Below are 12689 nucleotides of genomic sequence, written 5' to 3'. Positions count from 1 at the left end.
CCACTGTGTCCCGGGGTCGGGGCTCGAGAGAGGAAGTTATATCATTATGCAGCCGGGGCCCGGAAGGGGCGCGGTGAAGGGGGGGTGGGGGGCGTGTTGCTGTTCCGAGAAAATTGACAGCGTTGCCGCTGCCGCGCGCCGGTAAAACCACGAAAACGGCACCTGTTGTTTGCTGACTCGTAGCTTTAATAATTCAACGGGTGCCGGTCTGTAATCGGAGCTGTTCGCGAGATGGAATGACGTCCGACAGAGTGGAGAATTTATCGGAGCCGGGAGGCCCTGCCCCTGTCAAAACGAGGAGGGCACTTAGCGGACGGTTCTGTTGGACCGTGTTTAACAGAAAGGAACCAAGGCATATCAGGTATTGTCAAATATAATTGGGCGACTTGATTTTTTACACGAGAACGCTTGGGCGGATTCTTTTGGAAATTTTTACGAATTCGCTTCGTGCTATGCAGGAAATTCACTGAAATTCGCACAACCGTTTTCATGTAGTAAATTGACATTTCCGATTAAATTAGGCAATAGCTGATGTGGCTTGGTTCCTTTCTGCTTAACGTAATCCTGTTACCGTCCGGTTTTTGTTTTTTGTTTTTTTTTCATTTGGTCTCGTCATTTTTTAGGGGGAGTTTTTTGGATTGGGCCGGGGTGGCTACCGCCACCTAGAATGGTTATACTTTGAACGTTTGAGACTCGCGTGGAATCTATACATTTCAACTCATACCGTACCAAATGGACCGCGTTAAGCAGAAAGAAACCAAGCCACATCAGCTATTGCCAAATGATGGGGCGATTCAATACTTTTCATAAAACGGTTGGGCGGATATATGTGCGAATTTCAGTGAATTTTCATCTGAAAAAACACTTGAGTGCATAGGGAAACCAATGGCACATGCGTTGTTTTTAAACCGGGCTAGAATTTATAGTTCCAAATTGCAAAATGTAATCCAAATAAGTAAGAGCTGCATCAAAATTAAATGGATCTTCTCGTTTAGAAATTCGGTTCAACCACCACTAGAAATACTATTTGACTGCATTGAGTCCTACTCCTGGAGACTCTATTCTATTTACCCTACTTGATTTGCTACACCAGTGGCCCACTTTCTTCGTTTCATCGGATCGCATCGACAACGCGACAGGTGGTATCAATATGAGTAGCATGGAGCAATTTGCCTAGCGATCCAGCGGAATGCTGATTCCTGACGCCTGGGATTCTCCCAAGACCTTCCGTCTTGATTACATCCACTTCTAAATTCGATCACCGTCTGATTTCTTGGTAGAGATCTCGTTTTTAGATATCGCACTTCTACTCAGACCTGGATAAAATAACCTGGGTAAACACTGATCCATAAGTCGCAGGATTGTCAATTGAAAAACTTTCCTTTCGTCACACAGTGGAGCAAGTCAATAGGAGAGGTCGGGCAAAATTTGGAAACTTAAAAAGTTGTAACTCCGTTTCTACAAAATGTTGAGGTTCTAAAAGTGGTTTCACTGGTTTCCTCGTGAAATACTCTTCTAGAGACACCTCTTAAAATTCGAAATGTGGTGAAATTAACATCAAAATTTGTAGTTTTAGTCAAAAATTTTATGTCCGACCTCTCTAATTGACTCTATCTACTGTGCATCGTTTCGAGATGTTTTGGACACTCTTCAGTCTTCACCCTTCCAATCAACTTCCGGACAATCGCGAGATACAGGACTATGACCATGTGCGGCACCGTGACCGCTCTAAAATCTCCATTCTTCGTCAGATTTTCTAGACACCTTCGAAATTTTTCCGCAAAAACTAGCCCCGGTTTCTTACACCGTTTCGAGATCTTGCGGACACTTTTCACCCCGCCAACCAACTTCCGGACACTTGCACGATCAAGGACCGGACCACGTGGAGCTGGATTTCTTGACTGGGGCCACACGAGCTTTGTTAAGCTGGTTAGCGCAGCGGCGGCGCACAATGGATCGAGTCAATAGAAGACGTCGGACAAAATGTGAAAACTTTAAAAGCTTTTACCTCCGTTTATACAAAAGTTTAAGGTTCTAAAAGTTGTTCCGTTGGTTTCCTCGTAAAAATTTCTTCTGGAAACACCCGTAAAAATTCAAAATGGGCGAAATAAACATCAAAATTTGCAGTTTTAGTATAAAATTTCATGCCCGACCCCTCCAATCGACTCGATCAATTGTGCGGCGGCGCACAGTAGATCGACTGAATAAAAGAGGTCGGTCATACAATTTTTGACTAAAACTGCAAATTTTGACGTTGATTCCGTCACATTTTAAATTTTGAGGGGAGCTTCTAAAAGTAAATTTCACGAGGAAACCAGTAGATCCAATTTTAGAACCTAAATTTTTTGTATAAAGGGAGTTATAAGCTTTTAAATTTTCCAAATTTTGTCCGACCTCTCTGATTAACTCGATCCAATGTGCGGCAGCGGCCCGCGGGTGGCCCACTTTCCCGCAATCGGGACTAATTGGCGCTGCTACCGCTGCCTGCCTCCTGCCACCATCGCCAGCACACGTCGCTTGTTCCGACACGCGGAGGACGCGCTAATCGTCTAATCGTAGCCTCTGCTCGTTCCGCCTCTGCTTAATACATTGTAGCACCTCGTACGGCACGTCAACGTGTGAGTTCCACTGTCGACCGGATAAGCCTCTCAATCGTTGACACTTCAGCGGAGGCGCCATTAGCAACCGAGTCTCGGGAAGGAGGACAAAGGTTGTGGGGAAGGTGCAGGGGCGGACTCAGAGACGAGAGACCCTCCACCGGCCTCTTGGCGATAGGTGGAAGCTTTCACTTTCAGGGATTAAACAATTCCTTATGGACAATCATAAGGGAGCAAAAGTCATTACCCTAATTTCGGCTGTTGACTTACCTACGTTGTCGATGATGAGCTTCGGGTGACGTCGTGAGCCAAACAAGTTTCCCTAACTTCGGCCATTTTCGGCTTGCTTGCAAAACGAAACTGCCAACACGTTGTTGAACATCAATCATGTAGGTAAGTCAACAGCCGAAATTAGGGTGATGACTGTTGCTCCCTTATAATTGTAACTTAACAGTAGAATGCTGAAGTCCCGAAAGTAAAAGCTTCCACCATGGCCAAGAAATTAGTGGAGGGTCTCTGTTGACACTTTAGCGGAGACGCCATTGCAGTCGAGTCTTGGGAAGAAAGACAGAGGTTGTGAGGAAGGTGCAGGGGCGGACTGGCCCGGAGGCTAAGTTCACATTTTTAGACAGATCCACAAAAAAATGTCTCTGTAATAAAATAAGATGACGGCGGAAATTTTGAAACGTCGCATGGCGTTTGTGATCCTTAGGCCGGAAGGCGACGAAGAAAAGGGGGGGCGTGTGGAAGAAAAGAAAAGGGTTAAGGGTCAAAAATCGAAAATCAAAGGTAACAAGGAGTAAAAGGTCCCCACTTTTTGAAATTTTGTAGAGAGTCGACGAGAAAAATGTCGAAGCTAGCGGGCTGCGGGCGCGCGCGTGAAAAAGTGGAAGCTTGGAAGATTCTGTATACCCCTGATTTTGAACGCTTAACTTCGTCCATAATATCGAGTCTTATGGAGGAATAAAACTTCAAACCCCGGTTAAAACTTAATGCGACTAGTTGCATTACTTCGAAACTCGGTCCATTTCGTGTGATGATGAAAAATTTTATTCAGTTCCGTCGCGTATTCTTCACGCGAATAAAAACAAAAAAAAAAAAATAAACTTGCCGTTCTCGTCTTCGACGTCTTCATTGAATTTTCTTCCAGTACGTGCCTGGATTACTAGTCGTGATCGAGAAGGGGCGGTTACGATCAGTAGGGGTGATTTACTAACTTTTCGAAACTTGCGAAATACAGAATTGCGAGCATTCGCAACTTAACTTGCGACTGTGTGTCTATACTGGTTTCGAAGGAAAAAACATTCCCTGCATGGTTTTCACATATTACTTGGAGGTCTGATTGCATGATAGAAAATGAGGACCATGAATTGAAGCTAGCGCTAATATACGCGACGGAACAGACCAAGCGGAGACTGCTACAGACAGAAATTGTGTTCCTTCATGAGGGCCGTTCATTACGTAGAGCATTTCGCCTGGCTGTTTGCCCCTCCCCTTTATTGAAACACCTCACACACTCCTTTTTGAATTGCCTAGGATTGGTTTGACCTCCTCCTCCCCAATTTTTCAAAACATAACGAAGAAAGCCTGAAAAGTAGCTGAAAAACTTATTTTTACAGGAAAATATGTTTTCAATTCATTAAGTCGTCGCCTTCCTAACATAACTACACTTGACGATGAACCCTGTTGTCCATGGAACCTAGTGATATCTCGGGCTCATCTCAAGTTGTAGTTACGCCCATATGCCAACCAAGCGACGAAGTGGGAGGCTTATGTATAAGACAGGACTTGACCGTTCTCTATGCTTGTAGGACCCCTACAGCCCAATGTCGTCGCTTCCCTCACGAAAGAACGTAAATACATTTCTCTATTGCCTTTCCTTGCACACATGCATTTGAACCAAGATAATCATGGGCAGTTCTATGACTGAAAATTTTCCCCGATTTTTAGTCTGATCGTAAGCCAAACTCAAACAAATTTTGGATGAAAATTGCTCAACTAAGAAAAATTAAATAGTTTGATTCAATTTTGCAATCTTGGAATTCCTTTGTCCGGGAAATGACGATGTAGTTCATCCAAGTCCTAAGCACCATTGTGTTCGTACAAGTACAAAGCCCCTCCGACCCTCCCCTCCTCTGCCCCAATAGGAAATTTTTGATGGTAGACGAAACCCACATTTCCAAAGCTCGGGTACCTTTGTTTCCCACAATGCTCAAGACGTGGGCACCGCGTGGGTGTATTTGACCGGAGAGCGGGAAACGAGGCGACCCTATCGTCTTCAGGTGCGGGCGAGTGGGACGCCCCGATGTTTGGGTGGGGGGGGGGGGGGGGGCGTTGTCGCCGGGAGCGCGGTACCGGTCCGGTCTTCGTGTAAAATTCACCGCGGCGCGGCAGATTGGCGCGAAGCGCAAGCAAAATGCAATTGCATCGCGCGCGCCCTGGCCGGCGCCGTTTGCGTTGTGCGCGCGTGGGTGCGTGGACTGCACGGATCTGAAACCGCGCAGGCTCGCCAGATTTCCGGAAATCCGACACTAAAAACTTCGAGAGGCCTGCGATACTACGGAGGGAATGTGTTTTAGAGACACCATCCTAACAAGCTAATCGTTATCGAGTAGGGTAAAGGCAAAAACAAGAGAGAACACACCCCCCCCCCCCCCCACTGGCCTCTTGGCGACGACAGGTGGAAGCTATTACTTCCGAGGATTTAACACTTCCTTAGAGACAATTATAAGGGAGCAACAGTCATCTTAACTACTAGTCATAGAATTTATTTTCAGAGAACGTGGAAATATTAATAGGACTGCATTTTGCAATTTGGACCTATAAATTCTGGTTCATCTGAAAAAACACTTATGTGCATAGGGAAACTAATGGCACATACGTTGGTTTTAAACCGGGCCGGAATTTACACGTCCAAATTGCAAAATGCAGTCCAATTACGATAAGACAAAATTTTTCACCGGACATGGTGCTTAAGGAAAATACCTGAAAAGATTTAACCTGAGAGCATCTCCGGACTGTCCGTTCTGTGGGTCGATTGACACACCGGAAGACACGTTCTTCACTTGCTCAAAATTTATTGAAGGGAGAGAGAAGACACTGAAGCTCACCTGAAACAAAAAATTACAATTGACAATATAGTACACTTAATGTTAGACTGCAAGGAAAACAGGAATCCAATAGAAAATGTGATAAGAAATGTATTTAAGATCAAACATTTAGAATTAAATAAACGCCATCCGCCCACCGAAATAATGCCAAATGGCGGTTCCGGTGTGTTCGCACCTGGTTGACAGCAAGTAGTGAAGGAGATGGTTGACAGCAAAAGAGATGCCAACTTTCAAGAATTCCTGCTGACCATAGGCGTAGCTAGGTCATTTTGCTGGGGGGGGGGGGGCCTGGCCCCCCACCGTGCTGGGGGGGTCTGGGGGGTATGGAATATCCCCCAGCTCAATGGGGGGGTCCGGGGGGCGTCCTCCGAAAATTTTTTGATTTGTACTCTATTTGAGCGCATTTCGAGGCACTTGTGGCGCTAATCTTCCTTCAATTTCTGCCAAAAATCACCCAGTTTTATGCATTTTAAGGTTAGAATACTTTGAAATCGTTGCATTCAACAGGTTATACTATTTATAGGCATATGTTAGGCATGGTTGACTAACATACTGAATACATACTAACATACTACACGTTTACTAATTGCCGAAATATTTACTTTCTATTTATGACGCATGAAAAATGCAAAAATTAAAAGGTAAAGAAGAAAAGGAAAACACTGTTTGTAATGCTTCATTTGATGGTATTAGCTTGCTGCGTGCAGTAAAATGAGTAAACTAACAATGTGTTGCGTTCAGTTAGGTCACGCAACTAAACTAACCTCCCGGAGAAACGAGAAGTATAGCCAGATTTAAAGGCGTTCAAAGCGTTTGGTTGGGTCACGCAACTAAACTAACTTCCCGGCAAAGCGGGAGGTATCGCCAGATTTGAAGGCGTTTTATGCGTTCGGTTGGGTCACGCAACTAAACTAACCTCCCGGCAAAGCGGGAGGTATCGTCAGATTTGAAGGCGTTCTATGCGTTCGGTTGGGTCACGCAACTAAACTAACCTCTCGGCAAAGCGGGAAGTATCGCCAGATTTGAAGGTGTTCTTAGCTTTCAGTTGGGTCACGCAACTAAACTACCCTCCCGATAAAGCGGGATGTATAGCCAGTATTTGACGGCTCTCCCGGTGTTCACAAACTAACAGTTACTAAGCGTTCACTAAAACTTGCCAGGTTCCAAAAGATTTTCAGGCAGAACTAACATTTATTTCAGTCATATAAGATTAAGCAGACGACTGCGATGTGAGCCTTATAAATGCATTTTATCTTTTGCACCAAGGAACTAAAACTTCTGGCTCATCCAAAAAAAGCACCCATCTGCATCTATCTATCCCCTCTGCAAGAGACTGAATCAGTCTCTTGCCACCGTGCGTCAGCAGTGCTGACGCACGGTGGATCCAGTCAATCAGAGAGGTCGGATATGAAATGTTTAATTAAAACTTAACATTTCTAGGTTTAATTAGTCTCATCCCAATTTAAGGGGTATTTCTGAAGGAGAAATTCACAAGGAAACAAATGGAACCACTTTTAAGGCTACAAAGTTTGGTAGAAACAGAGTTTATAAGCTTTTAAAGTTTCCGAATTTGGCCCGACCTCTCTCATTGGCTCGATGCTCGATCATCCACTGAGTGAAGTAAACCTTGTTGTCTACATACATCCGCTTTTCAAGACTCACGTGGAAATTGAGTTACGCCCCCTAGTAGCGTAGCGTGCTTTGCGATACATCGATTAATCTGCCATTTAAACCTATGGAAAAGGATCGATAAACAGGGCGTTCGCAACGAACACCTCGATAATCGATTCTTTACCATAGCTTCAAATTGAGATATATCGATAATGGATCATTCACGCCACGCCACTGACGCCCTCGTGTTAGAGGAGCGGCGAATCGAGTCAACGAAACAGTCATAGTGGCCGTTCATCTGATGCTCGCGTTTTTATAAAATACCTCAGGAAACTCCTCCGTTTTAATTCTGAATTCATTAAATTGCATCACGCCGCAGGAGGTTAAACCGCAACGCAACTCCGCGGTGCGCCGGCAGTGAAGGTGATGCCGCGGTTTGCAAATAATTAATCCCCCCCCCCCCCCCCAAAAAAAAAGAGAGCAAAAAAACTCGGTGTTGGTTGCTGCACGGAACAGCTGGTTTCGGAGGCTATTTATTTAGCCCGTTGAGGTAGGCGAATTTTTGCGAGGAAATCGGCAACGCGCAGGGTAATGTGGCAATATTTATGACCGCGACTGAGTCATAAGCACACACGCTCTCTCTTTTCTTTCTCGGTTGTCGCTTCGTGTAGCAGACCATTTTTTCCCGTGCAATAAAACGACGGAAGACGGGCTAATTTTTGAGCATCATGGCGATTAAGACCCCAGGGCTGCCGCCACAGTGGCAAGGTTGCCACAGAATTTAGAATATGGAATTCCCTGACATTTCTCTGATTTCCCTGACACATTTTGGTGAAATTCCCTGACAATTGAAGATGTGACGGATGGTTATAAGAAGACATAATTGGAAATAGTTTTCAGGCAAAATTTCTTGTTCAAAATCTCAAACCCATTCTATGTAGAAAGCAAATGAAGGTGGTTTAAGAAATTTTCCCTGACATTTTCGTCATTTTCCCTGACATTTCCCGGTTTTCCCTGACTGTGACAACCCTGTACGTGTAGCTGACCATTTTTTCCGTGCAATAAAACGACGGAAGACGGGCTAATTTTTGAGCATCGTGGCGATTAAGACCCCAGGGCTGCCGCACAGTGTGGGCCGAGTCAATCAGAGAGGTCGGACATGATATTTTTAACTAAAACCGCAAATTTTGATGTTTCTTTCGTCATATTTTAAACTTGAAGGGGTGTTTCTGCAGGAAAACTTCACGAGGAAACCACTGGCACCACTTTTAAAATCTCAAAGTTTTGTATTAATAGAGTTGTGAGCTTTTAAAATTTCCAAAGTTTGTCCCGCCTCCCCTATTGACTCGATCCATCATTGTGTGCCGCATCGACGAAAATCTCGATGGAAATTTATATATTTTATGGCTAGAGGAAAGAATTTAAAGGTTCTAAGTACAGTAAAATTCCCCGACATTTCCATTTTTTCGATGAATTTCCGAGAACACGCTATCCTACGGATTGTTTTCAGCCATTAAAAATAGGGACTTTTTGCTATACTGAATTCTGAAACTTTATGAATCCTGTGATCACTCGACGAAGTCCAATTCTTCACATCCCGTATGGTCTACATAACGAGCTGCAAAATAGCTAGGGAAATGGTCACAAAATAAAAATGGGAAAAGAGAAAAACGCCAGGAATATATTCACGCACGCTGGAGGTCAGTGATAGGATGATTCCGGTCTCGGTGGGGTCGAACCGGAGACAGCCGCAATTGCGAGTGAAAATTTTTCCCCGGCGCACAATGGAGCGACTCAGTGAGAAAAGTCGGGCACGATATGAAAACTGTAAAAGCTTATATTCTTCGTTGAATACAAAACTGAGGAACTTAAACGCTTAAGGTTTCAAGGTTAAACGAGCGCTGCCATAATTTCTTCACCTTCGAAATCCCTGACTTTTTCGCCTTTTCCCTGACTCTAAAATTGTCTGATGCTCTGTTTTCCCCCCGACCTTGGAAGTGCATTTCCACCAATTTTTTTTTCCTTTTTTTACTGACTCTCTTTAACTTTGGACGAAATAATTTCCCTGTTTAGAACTATTGAAAAAACCATTCAGTAGCTACTTAGAAGATGACAAGTCTTAAAAATGACCAAAGGAGATGAACAGTTGGAATATTAGTGATATGTTTTGTTGGTAGGTATAGGTAAGTATACGTGTCTTCCCTGACTTTCCTTAACTTTTCCCGGTCGTCACAAATTCCCTAACTTTCCGTAATTTTCTCGGTTTTCCAGACCGCCGGCAAGCCTGCACTGGTAAAAAAAACCTCTTGGACCAATGCCGTATTGCATTGACTTAAGAGTGCAGTTTCTTGTCGCCGGATTTAAGAGTCTTGAACTCTTGTTTCAAGCGGATTTTGCATTGATTCAGCGGATTTTGCATTGAAACAAGAGTCCAGACTCTTAAATCCGGCGACAAGAAACTGCACTCTTGAACCAAGAGGTTTTTTTTTTTTTTTTTTTTTTTTTTTTTTTTTTTTTTTTTTTTTACCAGTGTGGTGATTTCATTAGTGAAATTTCTATCATGAAACACCCTTTACAATCAATAACACGTCGTAAACCGTTAAAAATATTAAATTTTAGTCTAAACTACGTCCAACCTCTCACGAAGTCTCCTCCACTGTGCGGCACTGCACATACGGCGCCACCGGGAGCAATGTTATGGTCGCCCAGCGCCGTGTTCCTCATGGTCTCCTGGCCCCGGTTCCCTCCCAATAGATTGCCAGATCGAGACTCACTTCCCGTACACGCGAAAACCGCATAACTCGACAGAGAATCCGTTTAGAATTTCGCGGTTTTTCAAAGAACCGCGGCGGAAATCACACTTCCGGGGGAAAATCGGCAACGGGGCGTCCAGTCATCCCGGTTCAAACTCCCGCTCTGATGCTTTGTTTTTCCGCTTCGTTAATGGACCCCCCTGACGCGCCCCTTTGACCCTCCCCCACCCCCCACCCCTACCGGCCGCGGCCATTCCCCTGATTTTCCACCGACGACGACTAAAAATACGAACCGCGGTCTCCGCCTCCGACGGGACCTACGAATTAAGCTGACGGCGGGGACCTTTGCGGGAAGTTGAAAGACCCTTGCTTTTCGGAGATTAAGGGACCAACACTGAAAAAAAAACTCCAGCCGTGGGAGCTGCAGTTACGGGCTATATAGACATACCGTCCGTTCCGGGCTCAAAGGCCGAAAATTCCGGCTGCTGGAGCCGTAGCTTCGGTCTCTGAACCCGGCGTAATCGAAGCTACGCTTCCAGCAGCCGAAATTTTCGGCCTTTGAGCCCGGAACGGACGGTATGTCTATATAGCCCGTAACTGCGGCTCCCACGGCCGGGTATTTTTTTCAGTGAAGGGCCCAAGGAGGGAGCAAAGGCGGATCCAGCAACTTGGCGACACCCGATTTCCTCCATTTGAACCTATGCTGAATAATCGATTCTTGTCGGAGCACCTGGCGACCTAGCCCCTCCAAGAATCGATATTCAATACACTTCCAGAAAATGGATGAAAGACAATGTTGCCAATTTGCTGGATCCGCCAATGGGAGAAAGCCAGCCTTGGCGTCGGATGAACTTTTGCGAAACATCGCCATCCCAACATCATTAGGACACGGTGGTGAATCGAAAGAAACCTCTAAAAGTTTAGACATTTCTGTGAGGTATTTCATGAAATTTCAAAATTCCTACGAAATTTTACCATGTTTTCAAATTGTTCTTCTTCGTGCTTTTTACCATCTCAGCGGAGAACCATGACATCAGATTTGTGAAGGTTTATCAAATGGACCAACAGACAAGGTCTGAAGTAGAAGAAAAAATTACATGTTTTCTCTTCAAATTCTTACGCAGAAAACAATTCACACAACGAGAAGTTTTGAAATCAACTCCTGAACTAGATATAATAACTGAACTAGATATAATAACAAGTCCTTTAAACACAGATCAAATGAAAGTTCGAGTATACAAATGGCGTCTTTTGTATTTTTGCCATTTAACCAAAGGTAATAGAAAACACTTTTATCTTGATTAACTCCCGTTGTGTGATTCGCTTTCCTCGTGAAATTTTGAAGAGAAAACACGTAGCGTTGTGCTTCAATTTATACCTTGTCTACAGGCGCTTTATATCGAAAATGAGAAAAATTAACGTCGCTCACTGATACAATGCGTGAGGGAGGAATAGCGTTTTTTCTCTCTCTTCCGTTGGTTGGCAATCAGTTGCTTAAAATCAGTTTTTATTGACGGTAAAAGATAAGATTGCACGTCGTTCTACAGATTGATTTTCGACGAACTCACTCGCACTGGAAAAAAATGTCGCTTGGATCTGGAGTCCAGACTCTTAATAACATTTGACAAGAAAAAATACTCTTGATTCGATCCGATTTTTTCTTGAATCGATGAACCGAGCCTCTTGATTTAGTCGGATTTCTTATTGATCCAAGTAAAAAGTCCGATTGAATCGAGAGAATTTTTTTCTTGTCGTGGTTTTTAAGAGTCTGGATTCTAGATCCAAGCAACTTTTTTTTCCAGCACGGACTTGGATTTCCCCCAGTTTTACGATGCATTTCTTGATGGAAGTTTGGGTGAGGGATTCGCATGGGAATCGAAGAAACGAGAAGAGAAAAGCGCGTCAATTTCATGCCGACGCATTGATAGAGCATTGATTTTAACCTTCACAGAGGTTGACTCCTCCACTCGCGTTGGAAGTTTACTATGTTGAATTCTAAATACAATTCAAGGAGTAGAGCTACGCTCTCCAGTGTTTGATTATGTTATAAAAATTAGTCCACTATATCCTAAATTAGCTCGAAAAAACATCGCAGGAGCAACAGTGAGCACACGTTACTATTGAAGAAAACTCAACTCGGAAAAGCTATTCTCTCTCTTCTTCACTGGAAAGAATCAATCTCACTCCCTTAAGTAATTCGAGTCCCTTGTCAGTTTCTCATTGCACTGAAGGGAATAACAGTTGGGTCACGGATGCGACTAATACGTCAAGAATAATTTTAGTCGCGACAACAAGACTTAAAATGTCATAATGAAATTATTATACCTTCACGACAAAGATAATGTTCGTGGCAAAGAAGTTTTTTACCCTATAGTTTACCCTATAGATGTAAGGAAGGTAAATTTACATTTTAGGAGTCATTTGCGGGGGCAATTACTCCTCCTGCCTCAATAACTTTGAGTTATTTTAGAATTAACTTTTAAGAATTTTGATACATTTTAAAGCATTTTTTTGAGATTTATAGTCCTTCAGCAAATTCCTCTTCCGAAAATGTTGCCCCCTCCCCCCCCTCTAGCTCTACTTGCCTTAGAGTCTATACGTAATGAGCCCCTTCTTAT

The 12689-nt window shown here is 43.9% G+C and overlaps 1 protein-coding gene across 3 annotated transcripts in view; it reads right to left on the bottom strand.

Annotated features, from left to right (window-relative positions):
* The window catches only part of Cdep (Chondrocyte-derived ezrin-like domain containing protein), a 137788-nt gene that overhangs the window by 69646 nt on the left and 55453 nt on the right, over positions 1-12689 (bottom strand). The window contains exon 2 of one of the 3 annotated variants that reach the window (XM_072297707.1): positions 5583-5707. The exons of the other annotated variants lie outside the window; for them this stretch is intronic. The gene's annotated coding sequence lies outside the window, so the exon portion shown is untranslated. The remainder of the gene's footprint in view (positions 1-5582; positions 5708-12689) is intronic. 3 annotated transcript variants of the gene reach the window in all.

Source organism: Bemisia tabaci, chromosome 3 (genome assembly GCF_918797505.1).
Source record: "Bemisia tabaci chromosome 3, PGI_BMITA_v3".
NCBI classification, from domain to species: Eukaryota; Metazoa; Arthropoda; class Insecta; order Hemiptera; family Aleyrodidae; genus Bemisia; species Bemisia tabaci.
The sequence above is the reverse complement of the archived record's forward strand: the minus strand, read 5'-3'. Positions and strand labels throughout refer to the sequence as shown.